The sequence below is a fragment of the Giraffa tippelskirchi genome, chromosome 12, assembly GCF_054371585.1.
Source record: "Giraffa tippelskirchi isolate mGirTip1 chromosome 12, T2T-mGirTip1v1.2.pri, whole genome shotgun sequence".
Lineage (NCBI taxonomy): Eukaryota > Metazoa > Chordata > Mammalia > Artiodactyla > Giraffidae > Giraffa > Giraffa tippelskirchi.
The window spans coordinates 122,960,744-122,972,365 of NC_137286.1; the positions used below are offsets into that span (position 1 = coordinate 122,960,744).

The window sequence follows — 11,622 nt, forward strand, 5'->3', positions numbered from 1 at the left end:
AAAATAATGAGGGGAACCAAAAGGTGACTGAGAGATAGATCATCAGATGTCTTGTGTCTAAGTTAACAATGTGAATTCAGGGACTTCCCTAATAGTCTAGTGGCTAAGACTCTACAATCCCCAATGCAGGGGGCCTGTATTCGATACCTGGTCAGGGAACTAGATCCCACACACCACAACTAAAAAGATCCTGCATGCTGTAAGAAAGATTCTGTGTGCCGCAGCTAAGACCCAACATGGCCAAACAAATATTTAAAAAAATGTGATTTCATCCAATAAACAAATAAGCAAATTAATGGATTATGTGATTTTAACTAAGGATAGACATTTATGTTGAACTGATGTGCTAAACTTGTTTACTTAGTTTTATTTTGTAATGGAGTTAAAAAAAAAAATAAAGAGCTATTTTCCAATCACAGTTCATTTTGCATTCTGGAAGGGTTACAATGCCTGAATTAAGGACTCTAGAGCAGGCAGTCTAATGGGCTTGTTTTATATGTACTAATACATCACTTTTCAGAGCAAGAAAAAAATCTCAGAGGTGTGTGTGCCTCCTGGGGAAATTTTGTTTTAACTTTAATTTGATTACAATATCTTTGAAAAATATTCCCTAGAGGTGTGTATATATATATACACACACACATATATATATATATATATTTTATACATATACACACACATACCTGTGTATGAGTGTGTGTGTGTGCATGTGTGTATCCAAGAGAAAACTGAGAACTTCAGGGCATGGGAGATGTGAGATAGCTTTACCACACAAGGGTGGAGAGACCCCAGAGGAGGGGACTTGGTAGCTCCACCCACACTACCACAGCCCCCACGTGTTTTTATTTTAGATTCCGGTACTCAAACTTTGGAATCTGTACTGCTGTAGGTTTCTGAGACTGTTTTATTTTCCTGCATGGAAAAAGGTTATCTGTCCTGCTAAAGCCATAGTGCATGGAGTTTGCTGAAGACGTTGGAAGTTTAAGTGATGAAGGAACTGAGGAGAGGAATATGAGAGTGGAACTCAAGAGGAGGAAGCAAGCATAAGGATGGAGCACAGCATCATGGAAAACAATCTAAGGATTCAGGAGCAGTGCTTAGCATGGTCATGGACCCTACTGAAAACTAGCAATGTCAGGCAACTGCCAAGATATATTAAGCTCCTTTGATTTGTGGTCACAATTATTGTTTCCATTATCATACATTTCTTTGTCTTAGTTTGCAATGCTGGCTCCTCATCAGTCAATTGCTAGACCTAAAAGATATGAAAGGTTAGATGGGAATTACTAGCATAGTGACTGGTGTGTGGTAGCTGTTGTTACTAGTGGCATCTGTACCTAGCCGAATTACTAATAAAGAGGAGATTCATGATATGTATGTGCTACAAACAGCCTAAAATATCCTATGCATCTAGTGGTTGGACCTCTCCATTCCTTGTTCACTCACTGACTCCACAGCCACACGGTCAAGGCTCATGGCTGCTCGGGGAAGGTGACAGACTCCTACAGGAAATCTGTACTTCCATTCTCAACAAACAGGAAGATGGAATGAAACAGATAAATTGTATGAACTTACAAAGTAGCAGAAATCCCATTAAGTGGGAAGTGTCTTCCTTTTTTTAAAAAACTTTACTGAGGTATAATTGATATACAAAGAACTACACATATTTAATGTGTACAATTAGATGATGCAAACATGACCATCAAGGTGTTAGACACACCCAAAGTTTCTTTGGGTCCTTCTGGTCCTTCTCTCTGTCTCTCTTTTTCTATTCTCTTGATTAAAAAAAATGCTTAACAGAAGATCTACTTCTTAATGATTTTTGAAATGTACAATACTGTGCTGTTAACTCCCAGAAATTTGTTTTACAGAAGATTCAGTATTCCTCTAGCATATTCATGGAGGATAACTGACACTTGATATTCATTGAACAACTCATTTCTCCCCTGGCAACCACTGTTATAACCTCTGTTTTATAAGTTTGACTATTACAGATTCCTTGTATAAGTGGAATCATGCAATATTTGTCTTTCTGTGAGTGGCTTATAGAGAACTGTATGCCTAGGGAAATGTTTTCCTTGATAAAGTTTTATTCTTATGAAATTTCAGATAAAGAATATTCTTCATTGGAACTCAAACCATGTTTTTCCTTCTGGTTCATGTGGGCATATATTACTTCCTTTCTCCTCTCTAAATGACTACGATATGAGGTAGTCTCATCTACTTCCCTTATGGTTCAGATGGTAAAGAACCTGCCCGCAATGCAGGAAACCAGGGTTTCCATCAATGGGTTGGGAAAATTCCCCTGGAGATGGAAATGGCAACCCACTCCCGTATTATTGCCTGGAGAATTCCATGGGCAGAGGAGCGTGGTGGGCTACAGTCCATGGGGTCACAAAGACTCAGACATGACTGAGTGACTAAGCATACACAATTTACTTAGCATAATTAACATAGTTCAAAGTGGTAGAATTACTTATGGGATGGAAATAATTTAAAATTACTATGCATAAGTAGTGTTCATTAAATTTTGCAAGAAAGCCACTAAGTCATAGTTGGATGAAAAAATATAACATTATTTGAATATTTCATCAATGTCTTGCTGTTCTGAGGTCTTATTCTTACATACTCTCAATTTCTCTAACATTGTGTGTATGTGTGTGCTTTTCACTCAGTCATGTCCGACTCTGCAACTCCATGGACTGTATGTAGCCTGCCCAGCTCCTCTGTCAATGAAATTTTCCAGGCAAGAATACTGGAGGGGGAAATGGGAACTCACTGCTGTATAGATATGTAAAATTCTTTATATATTGATACATTTAGTAAGACATACTCTTTGTATTTCCAAAGTACAGTTGACTCCCACAGTTAAAAATCTGAATATGACTTTACAGTTGGCTCTCTGTATCCACGGTTCTGCACCTGTGGATTCAACTAATCACAGATCATGTAGGACTGTACTACATAGTCATTGAAAAAATCTCCCTATCAGTGGGTCAGTTCAGTTCAAACCCATGGTTTTCAAGGTCAACTGTAATTTCCAATTCATATATTGACTTACCCAATAGACAAGGCTATAACATTGAAATTTGTGAAAAGTAAATAAGTAAAATAAATCCAGAGTATCAAGATAAAGGTAGGATGAGCAATCAATTATGTAAAATCAAATTTATGCAAGATTACTCTACAGGAGATTCTTTTTGAGCAAAAAAATGGCAAATATTAATGCTTGTCCCATGCTACATTCCAGACTTGCTAAAGTCAAAAATCTGAATATATACTTCACCAAACATTGATTACATTCCTTGTCTTGGCACCTTTTGAATGAAGATTTGTTACACTGAAGGAGTCGTTGAATATATTTTTGCCAATGGGTTGATATTTTATACCAAGAGCTGATTGACACCTGCTGATAATTTAAACGCCTATGACCAAAATACTACATCAGGCATTGTGGAGAATACAAAAAACAAGCAAAACAAAACAAAACAAGAAGACACGTCTCATCCAGCCCCTGAAGGAGTCCAGTTCTGGGACTGTCCTTTAAAAAAAAACACATAAATTAATGAGAGCTGTTAAGAGGAGAGTGACAAGGGTGGTGAAGGTGAAAAGATGCAAAACCGTGCTCTGTCGTGGTGACTAGCAAGAGAAGGGTTGGTTCAGCAACAGAGCTGGAGAAGTTATGATCTACAGCAGAGACTGGCAATTTTTTCTGTAAAGGGCTAGATAGTATTTTAGGCTTCTCAAGCCATACGGTTTCTACTACTGAGTACTCTTCTATTACACAACTACTCAGCTTTGCTGTTGAAATGTGAAACCATCACAGATAATATGTAAATATGAATAGGTGTGACTGTGTTTCAATAAAGCTTTATTATTTAAAAAAAAAGTCTAAGGCAGTCTTAAAAACTGAAATCAGCAAAAATAAAGGATGAAGGGATAGATACCAGGTTTGCAGAAATATGAAAGCAAATGTAATCACACATGTATTTAGTATAGTTTTTGTTTCCACCAATCTGACTTTGGTTTACTTTTTTGTGTTCCTAGAGATAGGATTTGTTGTATGTGTTTGTTAATTACTCAGTCGTGTCCAATTCTTTGCGACACCACGAACTGTAGCCTGCCCGCCAGGCTCTTCTGTCTATGGAATTCTCTAGGCAAGAATACTGGAATGGCTTGCCATTCCCTTCTCCAGGAGATCTTCCCAACCCAGGGATCAAACCTACATCTCTTTCTTTCCTGCACTGCAGGCAGATTCTTCACCATCTGAGCCATCAGGGAAGCCCAGGATCTTTTAAGGCCAATGAACAAATTTACTTCAAATAGGGAAACTTGTCAGCCTCTAGTTTTCTGGAGCAGGTAAGCCACACATTTCAGATAATAGATTTAAAAGGTTATGCATTCAGTTCCAATATAGGATGTGGGGGTTTCCCCACATCTACAAGCAATTCTGAGACACCGCCTGGGTTTCCTACGTGCTTCGTCACTCAGTCGTGTCTGAGACTCTTTGTGACCCTATGGACTGTAGCCCACCAGGCTCCTCTGTCCATGGGATTTCCAAGGCAAGAATACCTGAGTGGGTTGCCATTTCCTACTCCACAGTTTGACTCAATTCTTACATTATCCACCCAGAGATTACAACAGATTCCACAGGTTAAGTGTTCAGTCATCTAAGACTGATCCCAACCCCCCACCTCCAGATGTCAGTTGCAAGCTCAAGTTGTCACCTATGCTACTGACCAACTGGCTAAAGATTGGAAGTTCCATTGACTCCCTCCTTGGTTTAGGTTAGAATGGCTCACAGAACTCAGAGGAACATTTTACTTACTAGGTCACCAGTTTGTAATATTATAAAGAGATAAGAGTCAGGAACAGCCAGGTGGAAAAGATGCATAGGGCAAAGCATGCAGAAAGAGTGCAGAACTTCTGAACCCTCTCCAAGGATGCTGCTCTTCTGGCACCTCCAAAGTATTCACCAACCTGGAAGCTAATGCAACATTTTGGGGTTTTCTGAAAGCTTCACTGTAGGTCTAATTGGTCTTGGAGATTTAACTCAATCTCTGGGAGGAAAGAGGGGTGAGAATGAAAGCTCCAACCTTCTAATCATGTGGTTAACTTAACTCTCCTAGCAGCCAGTCCCCATCCTTAGGTGTGGTCCAAAAGTCACCTTAGTAACATAACAAAAGACACTTTTGTGGCTCTCATCACTTTGGAAATTCCAAGGGATTTAGGAACTTTGTGACATAAAGGGGATGGAGATCAAATATACATTTTTTTAAGTTATAAATCCAATATCACACAATAGTACCTTTTCAGAAAGCTCAGAGAAATCAGAGTCAGTGATTAGAGACGGCGAAACTGCAAAACTTATCACTGAGAATGGTCTTAATTCTCACTAGATGGTACATGAACACCTTCCATGAACATGGCCACTGCATACACTAGTGAAAGTTGCTCAACTGTGTCCAACTCTTTGTGACCCCATGGACTATACAGTCCATGGAATTCTCCAGGCCAGAATACTGGAATGGGTAGCCCTTCCCTTCTCCAGGAGATCTTCCAAACCCAGGGATTGAACCCAGGTCTCCCTCATTGCAGGTGGATTCTTTACCAGCTGAGACACAAGGGAAGTCCAAGAATACTGGAGTGGGTAGATCGAACTGGGGTCTCCTGCATTGCAGGCGATTCTTTACCAAACTGAGCCATCAGAGAAGCCTGCATACAGCAATGTGTAGTAACAAAACACAACAAAAAGGAAACTTGATTTAATGGCTATGTCTTTCAAACTTCCACATTAAATAAGTTACATTCATAGCAGTGTAAAACATTAATAAACCAGAAACCTCAATTAAATAGAGTTGGGAGATCAGGAGAGCAAGTCTCTTACCCTGCCACCAACAGCAGAACCCACCAGGAAGAAGTAAGACTCCTCTTCTTTCCTGGCAAGGACTCAGCCAATGGAAAGTCCTGGACTTCTTGTTTACTGTAGCTCTCTCAACTTCCTTTTCCTCCTCTGTAAAGGTTCTCCTTCCCTTGCTCTGTGGGGGACTTGTACACAGCTTGCTGTGATGGCAGACCCTGGATTGCTGTTCTCTACTGATCCCCACATAAACCCATCCTTGCTGGAGAAATATCTGGCAATCTGTTTTGGATCAACAGCAGTCATTTGTTTGAGATACTTCTGTAAATGGCACATAAAATAATCAATCCTCATTTGAGTCGCTTAATCTCAGTGATCAGACTATAAACGGGAATTTTGTGAAGTAGTTTGGTATTCTCTGGTCTACTCAAATTCATTGTATGTGTAAAGTCAGCTATTAATCAATTTTTATTTTTGCTACTTTTAGTTCTAGATTTATTATAATTTTTTTACTAGTCTCTAACACGTATTGAAAAAGAAAATAAGCATGAAAACTGAAATAAGAACATGACTAACTAACCGTACTCTTTGGTACCAAGCCCATATAGCAAGGCTTGATGGAGTCGATGCCGGTTCATACCACACTCCAGTCAGCTCTATAGCTTGTGGAAGAGTCTAAGACTAAAGATATCTGGGGAAATTCTTGGCAAAGAAAAAGTACTGCATCTGGACTGAGATAAAAAGTTGCATGACTTATGTGACTAGTTTATTCTTGGACCATCTTTCAGCTTTCCTGTTTGTCCGGTATCTTAGACACACTCCAAATGAGCCCTGTGAAGACACCATTCTCACCACAAGTGGACAAAAGTCCCACAGCTTTCTCTATGAATCCATTGTCATTGGAGGGACTTTGGACATTGCTTCCAGAACCGTGTGACAGTTATGTCAGGACTCTGGACATGTCTGCCACCACTATTTCACCAGAGGGAGTTCATCAGCCCCTTGTTTTCCTTGCTTTACTTGTTTCAATGTTGAAGTCTGTACTGAGAACATCTGTTTGACTACTCATTTCATGCATCTACACTTTAACTGCATAGGAGTTTACAAAAGTATCCAGCATTTTAGACCTCAGTCATGGGAGATATTCTTTGTCTAAATAGATGGAGAATTCTTTTATATACAGCAAAATGTATGGGCTCAAGATGATTAAAAAATGGCCACTGTATCTCTTTTACTACACAGCAGAAAGAATACAGGCACACTTCACTTTATGGTGCATTACTTTATTGTGCTTCACCGATATTACAATTTTTTACAAACTGAAGGTTTTGGTCAATCCTGTGTTGAGCAAGTCTATTGGCACCATTTTTCCAACAGGATTTTCACTACTGCTGATATTTTGATATGTGGAAAAAAAGAAAAACTCAGTGAGGCACAGAATCATCTTTATCCACAGGATTTGATATTGCAGTCATGTGACAATCCATGTAGGGGAAAAAGACAACAACAAAGTTTAATGGCCAGATAGATGTCTTTTTCCTTTAAGTAAAGGAGAACCAGGATTAATGTAAACATCATCTTAAAGTTTACAAATACTATCCATTTATAGAGGTTAGGAGAATCTCCAAGTAAGAGTAGTCGAGTTTTCTGATACAAGAATAAGGCTTGCATAGAAGAACATGTGCCATTAAAGTTACAGCAGTTACTTAGGACCTTAAATAATCAAATTTGAGGAAATGGAAGATTTCAGGGGGAAGTACTTGATCTGTGCTGATCACAGAGGGCTTGGGCAACAGTTTTGGGAAATACAGATCACCCTGAAGATTAGAGAGAACAAATTTCCACTTCAAATATATGTCCTAGGGGATTTTCCACATAGGCAGATGAAAAGGAGATTAACTCAAAGAAAAGACAGGCTGAAGAGGGAGGGAATATATGTATACAGATGGTTGATTCATGTTGTTCTACAGTTGAAACTTTGCTGACAAAGGTCTGTCTAGTCAAACCTATGGTTTTTCCAGTAGTCATGTACAGATGTGAGAGTTGGACCGTAAAGAAGGCTAAACGCCAAAGAACTGATGCTTTCGAACTCTGGTGGTGGAGATGACTCTTGAGAGTCCCTTGGACAGCAAGGAGATCAAACCAGTCAATCCTAAAGGATATGAACCCTGAATATTCATTGGAAAGACTGATGCTGAAGCTGAAATTCCAATACTGTGGCCACCTGATGTGAAGAACTGACTCACTGGAAAAGACTCTGATATTGGGAAAGATTGAAGGCAGGAGAAGGGGACAATAAAGGATGAGATAGTTGGATGGCATCACTGACTCAATGGATATGAGTTTGAGCAAGCTCTGGGAGATGGTGAAGGACAGGGAAACCTGGCGTGCTGCAGTCCATGGGGTCACAAAGAGTCAGTTGGACATGACTTAGTGACTGAAAAACAACAACAGCAGCAGCTGAAATTAACACAACATTGTAAAGCTATCATAGTCCAATAAAAATGTGAATGGATTAAAAAAAATAATAAATAAATAAATAACAATAAAAAAAGAAAAGACATACAGACAAAAGGTACTGTGACGATTCCAAACATGTGATGTTTTTGGTCCTCACATCAAAATCTCTGGTGCTGAACACTCAAAGTCCCCATGTTGCTCTGAAATTCACTTTAAGAAGTGCAAGCATGGGTTTTAATGATCCAAGTTAAACCTCTTGTATAATTCATTCATTCTATCATGTCAGTTACCTGCCATCAAGAGCCAAAGAAAGTAACCAAAGATGAGTGAAACACCAGAGGAAATTGAAAGGAAGGGACTCAAAAGCTCAAAGAAGAGCTGACGTCATCTGCTCTTTCTCAACTGTCATAATGCCAAGTTCAGGTTAAGGGTGAGAAGGAGGGCAGAATAACATGAAAACTTGGCTTTAATTTACCTTGTCAGAAACACAAATAACTTATTAATAAGGTAACAGTGGGGCAGAGGGGAGGAGAGAGCCATGCCATGTAGGTGCTGGTAAGAAGAAATAAGGGGATATTTCCTTATAATTGATTATACATGGGTAAAATTTTAATTAAGCAGAATTATTAGAAACTTTTACTGGATTTACATTTTTATTAAATGTGGCTTTGGTAACCTGTAGGAATATTTTGCATATATTGGCATAGATTTTTTTTGGTAGAATTTCAAAATTACTGTATGTGACTTTTCATTAGCTAAAGGCTTTTAAAGTTCCAAGTTATATTTGAAAAACACAATAATATATAAGGGAACTATTGACTTTTTAAACTGATACACTGATGAAATGGAATTCCTGACCTCAGAAAAATTTGTGAAATACAGAAAAGGTGAACATACCTAACAGTGAAAGATTTAAAGAAGTGCAAAGGAATCTAATGAAATTTAAGTTAAGGTTGAGCAAACTTGTGACATTTCTTTCCAAAGCTCACCTTACTTTATCCACCTAACTCTCATTTCTCAATCTTCACTGTTATAAATAATAAATATTATATCTGTATAAAGTCAACACTGTTTAAACAGACTCCTTATGCTACTTTCTCAATATTCCCCAAGTCCCTTTCATCCTTACTCCCAAACATACCTGCATATCCCTGTGAGCTTAGTGGCTCAGTGGTGTCTGACTCTTTGCAGTCCTTTGTACTGTAGGCTACCAGGCTCCTCTGTCCATCAGATTCTCCAGGCCAGAGTATTAGAGTGGGTTGCCATTTCCTTCTCCAGGGGATCGTCTTGACCCAGGGATTGAACCCACATCTCCTGCATTGGCAGGCAGATTCTTTACCACTGAACCACCTGGGAAGTCCAAAGATTTAACTAAAACTCCCTTAATTATCAACACTATTTTACTATTTGCTAGCATTACAAGTTGAATACGTACATAATTAAATACCTCATTTTCCCAGCCAAATCAACTTGTTATACCTCCATTCTCCTATGTATCTGTGCTCAACTTGAGAGTTTATTTAACTTATTGCTCTTTTTGGCTCTCCACCATCAATTAGTTCAATACTTTGCCCAGTCAAGTATTTTAAATGTTTTTTCTCAAGTCCAAAATCTAATGCTATGCAGTCTCTTTTGACCTATATGGTTTCAACATTTTAGGACTGGTTGCCTAACATCATTTTTTACTCAGTGATCACACTCAACCTTTGTAATTCATTGTGTTTGGGTTTTTCAAGTGCTTTTCTTGAAGACTATCTCATGTCACTTCACTGCCCATCAAACAAACACACATTAGACTTTTGATGTCTCCAGATATACAGAGAGTAAACTTCAGTTTCTTTGGCACAGTATCTAAGGTGCTTCACTATCCAGCCAACCTATATGGCATGACATTATATCATAGAATTTATACACATGCCCTTCCTATTCCTGGGCTAGACTAGACTCCTGGAAGTCATGTTTCCTAGTTAATTTATCATTGTTTTCCCTGAGTAACATAATGCCTGCCCTGGGGTGTTTACCTACTGGGAGCTAAATATGCTTGTTGAACAGACGATTGTCTGAGCCAAAAGGATTCCCTCATTTTCTCTTATCTCCTTCCAATTTTCACTTCAGTAGAAGAGTTAACTGTCTTCTTTTTTTGAGGATACATTTATTGATAAAGTCCTTACTTAAAGGTATTTTTCTGAGGGGAGGTAAGGGGGAGTGGTTTTTTAAACATGAATCTTTTTTATTACATTTTTATTTGGCCATGAGGCATGCTGGATCTTAGTTCCCCAACCAAGGATTGAACCCACACCCCCTGCAGTTGAAGCATGGAGTCTTAAACATTGGATGTCAGGGAAGCCCTAGTGGGAGTGTTTTGTGAAAAGAAAAGGTTTTCCTACAGATGCCTTTGTTGTGCACACACACGCACTCCGAAATTAGACGTTGGAATGCACTTTTCAGGTAAAAAAACATGTATATATATATTGGTTAGATATAGTTGAAATAATGCAACTGATACTATATTTTCTGGGCTGATACTTATGCTATATATTTTCTTACAGAAATCATCAAGGACTCTGGAAACCAAATACTGTTACTGTGATTTCTATAAAGAAATGCTTTCTGAACTTCAAAAAAAAATGATTTACAATAAGTTTTTTTATACAACAAAATTCGTAACTTGGATTCCTAACATGCAGCTGAGGTAAACAAAAGGGAAAGTATTTTATTACAGTGGATTCTTTACTTTAGAAAAAATGGCATCTGTATATTTGTTAAATTGTTAAAATATCAAGGATTTTATATAATTCCAAGAATACTGTCTCTGTCAAGTTTTCCAAATATGTGTAATATTAGGTGCAATATCCTTACTTCACTTTTAGTTTTGTAAGAGTCTTATATCTGTCTTAAACATAACTTCTTGAATTTCTATGTCTTAGTCCATATTTAGAAATAGCTCTTTGCCTGCAAAAATAGACTAAAACGGTAATTGTACCTTTTAAACATTTAAATAAGTTTGATCTGGCTTTTGTTTAAAAATTGTAGCAAAAAGTCAGGATTAGTTCTCTTTTGGTACAAAGCTCATACCTTCTACCCATTTTTATTTTTTATTTTTTGTTTGTTTTCTTTGAGAATATCAGAAATACCAGGCATCATTTTTGTGAATAATTTTCCAGATGTTACCCCACTAGTTATTGGTATAAATGCATTTGCAGGAAAGTTTAATTGCCGCTAATTCGACTCTAGATCCTGTTTATTTTCTTAATTGCTGCCAGACATTGAAGGAGTGGTTAATATATTAGAAACCTCCTGTT

At 38.1% G+C, this 11,622-nt stretch overlaps 1 long non-coding RNA gene across 1 annotated transcript; it reads left to right on the forward strand.

The window, feature by feature from the left end:
• Positions 1-2,463: 2,463 nt before the first annotated feature.
• LOC145529447 (uncharacterized) lies at positions 2,464-11,129 on the forward strand. The gene is made up of 2 exons (XR_014071239.1): positions 2,464-4,359; positions 10,870-11,129. It is a non-coding gene; the product is annotated as an uncharacterized LOC145529447 (long non-coding RNA).
• Positions 11,130-11,622: the final 493 nt, after the last annotated feature.